The following is a 7,835-nucleotide window of genomic DNA, read 5'->3' on the forward strand; positions in this document are numbered from 1 at the left end:
AAGGACAGCTGCCGATCGCGGGCGTCGCGATAACCCACGACCTCTGGAAACCAGCGTGGCTACCTACGTAGGGGGACGGCTTGGAAGAGATCTCAAGACTTCAAGCTGTTTGACGACCTCTAAAGAATTTACGAAATGGGACTATTCCCCCAGAAACGATAAGCCGCCTCCAGCATTACTAATGATAGCAAGCGATTCTAAATATTCTAAGTAGCTGACGGGAGAGAAAAGATCTTAAATAAGCTGGTTGGTTTATATGTGATTATTATGTCATGCCTCTTTCCAAAGACAATTCGAGAGTGCTGACGACAAAACGGGTGTCTGTAAAAATAACAAACTGCACACAAAAATCTGGAACAAGTAACGCCAAAGAAAAGACATACGTGGTATGTCAGCTCCGAGAGTCAGCGTGACTTCTCTGAATGAATTTTAGCCAGGGCTTGGGAGCCTGCTGACACCTAGGGCAAGGAGGAAAAAAAACATGCACCGAATTCCAATCATGAGAAAGAAGAAAATATGACATTCCGGGCGACACAAAGAGTTTTTCACTCCTAGTTTCCAAAAGAAGAGCCTCATATGGAAGTTTGACACGGCGCTGTAAGGAATGCTTATGTTACTGAACTGTTGTTTGTTTTCTTTAACGACCAGCCGGCGCGGGCACGGCATGCCACTATGGAGAGGCGTGCGAAAGTGGGAGAGATTTATTGCACCCGCAGGTTCCAAGACGGAGGCGCGGCGGCCCCCTCGGGGGTGCACATGGAGGGGCGTCCGGCAGGTGAGAAGCCGAGAGCAAGTGAGGACCAGTGGGCAGGTGCCTGCAGGGGGTCGAGGTGGAAAACACAAGCCAAAGATGCGTGCGTGAAGGTCAGCAGGTGTGTGAAAGTCAGCAGGTGTGTGAAGGCCAGCAGGTGTGTGAAGGTCAGCAGGTGTGTGAAGGTCAGCAGGTGTGTGAAGGCCAGAAGCCGTGATCAGAAGCCATGGTCACTCAAGAAGGGACCGGTGGCAGGGTACGGCTCACCACGGCAGTCACCTGGTCACCCGGGAGGTGCTCAGAGCCCGTCTGGGAGGATGCTGAGGCAGCAGGAACACTCGAAGTTTTAAAAATTTACTACTCGTGCCTGGAGGACGTTAACCAGTGTAATAACCGAGGCTCTCAAAACATTTTTGTGGTGCGATTTCATTAAAAATTCAGTAACAGATCTTACGGCTTCACCCCACATAGCGTCCATCAGCAGACACTGAGGGACGATATTCGGCTTCCAGCCCGAGCGATGGTGGAGTTAAACTGGCGAAGCTCAGACGCACAGCGACTGGCGGTCTAGCGAGATCCGCACGGAGTGAGCAGACGATCTGAACGTCGCTCGAAGGGCGTGCTCCTCCTGCGCCATCAGCGAACCTAACTTTCCACACCAGGCTCTTCAAGTGCGTTTCCTGGCGCGGTCTTGGCTGGCTGCGGCCTTTGCTTCTGATCGGGACGCAACCTGCACATTTCAGAAAAGCTCGTTCGATGAATGAACGATTTTATTGATTGAGATAACGGAATATTTATTAAGATCTGCAGTACTACGAAGACTATGTAGGAAATGTGCTGTAACTGGAAAACAGTCAGCTCTATGTGGGTATTTCATAACGTAGCAACGATGAACTCTGGCGTGGGCTTCCAGGGCACCTGCCTTTGTAAAGGGAGTGGTGACGGCGGCACTTAGAAGGGAAACGCGTTAAAAACGCACCAACACCGAGGAAATGTCTGACGATTTTTTCCTTCATTGTCGCATGCTAGGCGCGTGGCGGACGTGACACTAGAGGCTTCACGTCGGTCAGATGCTCTGTGAGTCACTATGCGTGTTACTACGCATTTTTTCCTCCACGTGTGCGGTCTTCGAGCTAGATAACCGGAAGGTTCGAATAACACGCAGGGCCCTGAGCCGCCTTCATCCAGGAACCGCGGTCACGCCGTTTATCTCTCCTCCGCCCGCCTCCGCCGCCCCGGCGGGCGCCCGGCCGCTGGAGAGGATGCCGCGGAGGCCTGCGCCCCGGCCAGCTGCTCCTTCTTCTGGACAAAAGTGGACGGACATCTGGGAGAAAAGCGAACTCCCTTTCTTTCCTGTTTTTGGAATACTCTGCCCGAGCGATGCCAGCCGCCGAGCTTGGCCAGGTGACCCCCGCGCCGCCTTCGTCACGGGCACAGCACCTGTTTGGATAAAACAATAACACACTTGTCACCTGTAGGTGCTTCTTTTTAAGTTACTGCTATCGAGAGATATTTGAAAGGTACGCAGCCGGAAAGGCGTCTCTCACTTCTCTCTTGGGAGTTACTGGGACACTTAAGTCTCTTTCGTACGATATCCCCCAAAAGGGGTGCAGGGCTTCCAGCCTGGGAGAGTTACACCCGGTCCAGCGAGAGTGCGAAATGAGATGTCGCTCTGTCAACCGGTGATAGAGTTCTGGGAGAGTTAATAACGTCCCCGCCACCCCCACATCCACATCTGGCATCGATTAAGAGGCAGAGCGAGGGGTCGAGAGACGGAGGCTGATACGGCCGCTGTGACCGTGACCAGGCTGTTTGCGCAGAACCACGTCTGCGGACGATGCTCCCTGCTCGGCAGCCCTGAGTGAACCCGCGGCAGACGGCGGCCTCCCCTCGCCCTTGACAACGCACGGCAGAGGGGACCAGAGAGTGGACGGTTAGTTCAGACGGACTGCCCAAGGGAGCGGACAGCAACGGGGCCAACGGAACAGGCCACTCCCCGCCGCCCCGCCCACCGCTGCCAATCACGTCATTCACAGCGTCTCTAGCTGAACGGGCGGAAAAGAGAGGTCGGGCGTGCGAATTAACCTAAGAGAACTTCACGCGGAAACATAATAAATTTCTCTATTAAATTTGACATCACTTCCTTACATGAATTGTTTGGAGAAGTTAACATTCACATCACAAAAATGGAAAACGCTTTCCAGGCTCTCAAACCACCATAATGAAACTCCTCTCCCCAAGCTAAGCAGGTGGGTCTTGGGGATCTCCATGGGGGAGGCACAGGGCAGCAGCCGGAATGCTGGCCAAAGTGGGCGTCGGGGCAGGAGGCGAGTGACATGAGTGCCCGCCCGTGTGTCACTCCGAACAGAAGCCAGGGCTCATGGCGCAACCTTGTTTCGGTGACTCAAGGTTGCACTTGGGAGAGAGAGAAGATACGGCGCAGGAGAGGATCCGCTGAGGGCACGCGGCCGCACAGGTGAGGGGGAAGCCTGGGCGAGGGGGGGCGAGGCCCCGGAGACGAGCGCCCTCTGAGGCCGCTGCGCCCAGGCCGGCGGGTGCTGGGTGTAACTGAGCTGCTGAGGCCGACCTCGGTGGCTCGTCCCGGGGATGCTGAGTTACCACACGGCCACTGCCGCTGGGGGCAGACGGACGGACGACGAGGCTGGCTCGTCCCTTTCCTCCACCTTCCAAGCTCCCCCCAGTGCCCGGAAGACCCAGGACCAGCCAGGGGCAGAGGGACCAGGAGCCGGAGAGGTCGGCTCGGAGCTCTCTCTGCAGCTCGGCACCGAGGCACCGGGCAGGCGGCCAAGCGCCTGGAAGTCAGAAACAGGAAGAACGATTCTTCATCCCATTTCAAATCAGGGAAGCATGTAATAGTTTAGAAAGATTTCTGTAATCGCGCCTATTTTGCTTAAATGGATCGAGAGTGGAAAGTTTCAATAACTTGGAAAACAGAAGACTATGAAAAGCAAGCCGTTTAAGGTAACTTAGTGAAACAGTATAAACCCTGCAGAGGTTTTGAGAGTTATATAATGGAACAGTGAAATGCGGTAAAATAGCATCTCAATCGCATTGGATGTTAAATTAAAAAAAAAAAAATGGATGCTGGACGTGGTTCCATAGTGTAGCGGTCAGCACGTCTGCTTCACACGCAGAAGGCCCTGGGTCCACATCCCAGTGGAGCCACGGTCCATGCTCTATGGCCACGACACCCTGAACAAGCCCGATCCTGTCTGATCTCGGAAGCTAAGCAGCGTTGGGCCTGGTTAATGCCTGGATGGGAGACCACCTAGGAAGACCAGGGGCTGTAGGTGTAAATAATAATAAATAAATAAAGGATGCTGCATGTTCTACTTGGAATTGAAAAAATGCAAAGTGTACACTTTTTTACAAGCTTCTCAATATTTAATGTATTTAAATGACGAAGATTCTTACAATTGACTAAGTATCTGTGTCCCCCTGAAGTCCATACATGGAAACCCTCCCCCTGCAATGTGATGGTATCAGCAGGGGGAGGCTTTGGGAGGTCATAGGGTCAGCAGAAGTCAGGAGGGCAGAGCCCCCATGAATGTGGTTAGGGCCCCTTAAGAGCTGGGGGCAGCTGACTCCCTCCCTCTGCTCTCCACCAGGCGAGGGCACCACGGGAACTCAGCACCCCTGATGTGCGTCCTCACTAAGCCAGGCCACGCTGGCACCTCGACCTTGAACTTCTCAGCCTCCAGAACCACGAGAGAGAAGTTTAGGCTTTTCATATGCTCCCGGTTGATGGTATTTCATTGTGGCTGCCTGACCAGTCAAGACAATTCTCTCCTTGATCTGACGTTAATCAGGATTCTCTGGCCTCATTTCCAAGGAGCCCCCATCCTTGGGCATGTCCTCAAGAGACCAAGTTTAGGACAAACCCTGCTAAGCCAGTTTAGCCAAAATCCTCCACTCTCGGTCTCCGATCACCTTAGACATCTGACGAAATTCCTCACGTTCCGTCTTCCGCCAGGGGGTGTCTGGTCACCGTGGCTGCCTTCAGCAGGACTCGTCCCTTACCTAATGTTTCCTCTTAGTTTTCAACCCACTGACCCCCTCCCCTGCCCCTTGGCTATAAATTTCTTTTTTTCTTTGCTGTATTTGGGGTTGAGCCCAGCCTGTCTCCTCTGATGCAAAACCTCATTGCAACAGTCCTTATACCTGTCATGATACTTTGAATAAAGTACCCCATGTCTACTCATGACATTGGCTTGGACACTGTCAATCTCGCGGCCACATCTAAGCACCCGGGACCCCGTAAAATGCCACGCCCCTGTGCGCTCAGGATGAAAACGACATGGATTACGTGAATAGCTCACCTGTCCACCACACCTCGTTCTAATTCTTTACCACATCCTAGCAACTGGCATGATAAAAAACCCTCAGTCCGTTTTTGTTTTGGTTTCTCTAGAAAATACACCCAGAGACATGGGCTAGGCGACCCTTACAAGGGTGTCATTTAACCCTGAGGTTCAGAGCCAAATAAACTGAGTTCAATAATTGTTTACTGCAAGGGCAGGTAGGGCGCTCGTCCCTAAACACAGAAATAGCAATCATAAATTTGCATAACTTACCCTCAATTTTTTTTTTTTAAGTTTTTGCAATTAGAGGAGAGAAAAGAGAAGCAGAATTTAAAATCTGCGGCAGGGTCGCATGGCGAGTCTCGTATTTGGTTTGGCACGAGTAAGTGGATGTCTGAGAAGCCTGATCAAGTTCTGGAAGCGTTCTTAAAAAAAAGAAAAGAAAAGCCAGTGAAGCCCACGTTTTTTCCGGAATGTGTTTGTAAACAGCTCTCCCTTTGATCTATGAGGGGCTGCTCTGAGTCAGCCATGAGCTTCTCACCCCGACGACCAAAGCGCTGTGCTCAGCTCGTGCGACCGCGTGAGTTCGCATCAGCGAGTGTGTCTAGAAAGCGAAGGGCCTGGTGACGTAGGCCCCAGCTGCGAGGCTGTCCCCACCCGTCCACGGGCCGCATCGCGGGGCCCGGCGCCCGCCGGCCGCGGTCTAAGCCGCTCTCATCCCCGTTAGCAGTGTGGGCTCGTGAAGCCCCAGACTAAACAGCGTGCTCAGCGGCGAAGCGAACCGACACACACAAAACAGATTTGTTGAATGATATAAACACCAGCTTATAGTCTCCAATTTATAAAACAACAAAACCAAACACTAAGCACAACCTTATTAAAATCCGCCGTGAACTTTTTCCATTTTACTTTATTACATTACTAGTCTCAAGTATACGGCACATTGGTTGGACATGTATAGAGTTTATGAAACGATCCCCCCCGCCCCCCCTCCCCCTGCACCCCCCGTCCCCCCCCATTACTCCGTCTTCCCTCCGGCTCTGCGCACAGCCATCGCACCACTGCTGACTGCGATCCCTACGCCATGCTCCCCATCCCCGTGACCATCTATCAACTGCTGAATTGTACTTCTTAAACCCTTCACCCCATTCTCCCAGCCCCTCAACCCCTCCCCTCTGGCCGTCACCAGATTGTCTTCTATATTTGTGAGTCTACATTTGTGTTTTCGATTAGTTTGTTCTTTTTGTTCCTTAGATTCCACATAAAAGTGAAATGATATGGTATTTCTCTTTCTCTGTCTGATTTATTTCAGTCAGCATAATAACCTCTAGGTCCAGCCATGTCATCGCAAATGGTAGGATTTCATTTTTTATGGCTGAGTAATATTCCATTGTATATAAGAACCACCTCTTCTCTATCTAATGGTCTATTTTTTTTTAAGTGAGGCAACCCTCGATTGACCTTACAGATTGCAAGGACCTTGTCAGTTTACAATCCCTTATATTTTTTTATTTTTTATGCCTACAGCACCTGGTCTTCCTAGGTGGTCTCCCATCTAAGTACTAACCAGGCCTGACCCTGCTTAGCTTCTGAAATAAGATGGGATCGGGCTTGTTCAGGGTGGCGTGGCTGTAGACTTATAGTCTATTTTTGGACATTTAGGTTGCTTCCATATCTTGGCTACTGTGAATAGTGCTGCCGTGAGCATAGGGGTGCTTAGATCTCTATGAATTATTGTTTTGATTTCCTTTGGCTAAATACCCAGAATTGTAATTGTTGGGTCAAAAGGTAAATCCATTTTTAATTTTTTCAGATCAATATGCTGTACACTGTAAAAAAAATCACTCATTGACCATCAGTCGTACCGAATCCTTGGACGACTGGCTCTAGTTTTGCCTGTCAGTCAAAAAGAGGCTGCAGATCCATGGGAGAAAACAAACAAATGAACAAACAAACACATAAACACACAAACAAAAACGCTCCTCTAATTTGAGATGCCTGAGTGCATCGGACGCAGTGCCCTCCAGAATTTACAATTTTACTCTTATTTAGATGTGAGGAGATCAAACAGGCTGTATCAGACTGGCTACAGAATATGTAGTCACGAGAGGATGTGCGGTGGTAAATCCGCTCGAGTGGGTGATAACTCCACCTCACTTTCAAAATGGAAAATAAAATCAAACACTGGAGAGAGTTCGAGTTGCTGTCCTTCTAAGACAGTGGGATTTTCTGGATTTCTGGAACCACAGCATGGTGGTGGCCATAAAGGATCTGTCGTCACATTTATCTGACTTGGGCGAAGAGAGTTATCAGTGAGATATTTATTGGATAAACTGATTTATCCCCAATCGCTTTTACAGAAATAATTTAACACAGCTAACAAAAATACATTCAACATGACAAAATAAAATAACACTTAAAAGTGATAAATGAGAAACTAGATAACAAAATATGGAGGCGGAATCCATAAAATTACTTCCACCCTGATCACTCCCTATAGGAGTGTTATCCGTATTTTAATTTCGGGAAAAAAAACGCTCAGCCTTCCAGCTTGCACACAGCGGGCGTCCATCGCTCTTGCCTGCGGTGCCCAGGGCTCCCGACCCCGCCTGTCCCCTTCTCGCCTTCCCTGAAATCGACACTGTGTCTGTGAATTCTCCTTCTCCGTGCTGGGGGTCCCCCAGGCTCAACGATTCATCGGAAGGAATCGCGGTGCCCAGAAAAGCTGTCAGACTCACAGTTGCAGTTCACACCATTGAAAG

The 7,835-nt window shown here is 50.5% G+C and overlaps 1 non-coding gene and 1 pseudogene across 1 annotated transcript; one reads left to right on the plus strand and one right to left on the minus strand.

The window, feature by feature from the left end:
* The first annotated feature begins 3,864 nt into the window (after positions 1 to 3,864).
* Positions 3,865 to 3,937, plus strand: TRNAV-CAC. Its single transcript has one exon. It is a non-coding gene; the product is annotated as a tRNA-Val (tRNA).
* Positions 3,938 to 6,591: 2,654 nt separating this feature from the next.
* LOC118607366 lies at positions 6,592 to 6,710 on the minus strand (annotated as a pseudogene).
* Between the last annotated feature and the right edge of the window lie 1,125 nt (positions 6,711 to 7,835).

The sequence above is a fragment of the Rousettus aegyptiacus genome, unplaced genomic scaffold (genome assembly GCF_014176215.1).
Source record: "Rousettus aegyptiacus isolate mRouAeg1 unplaced genomic scaffold, mRouAeg1.p scaffold_m13_p_8, whole genome shotgun sequence".
NCBI classification, from domain to species: Eukaryota; Metazoa; Chordata; class Mammalia; order Chiroptera; family Pteropodidae; genus Rousettus; species Rousettus aegyptiacus.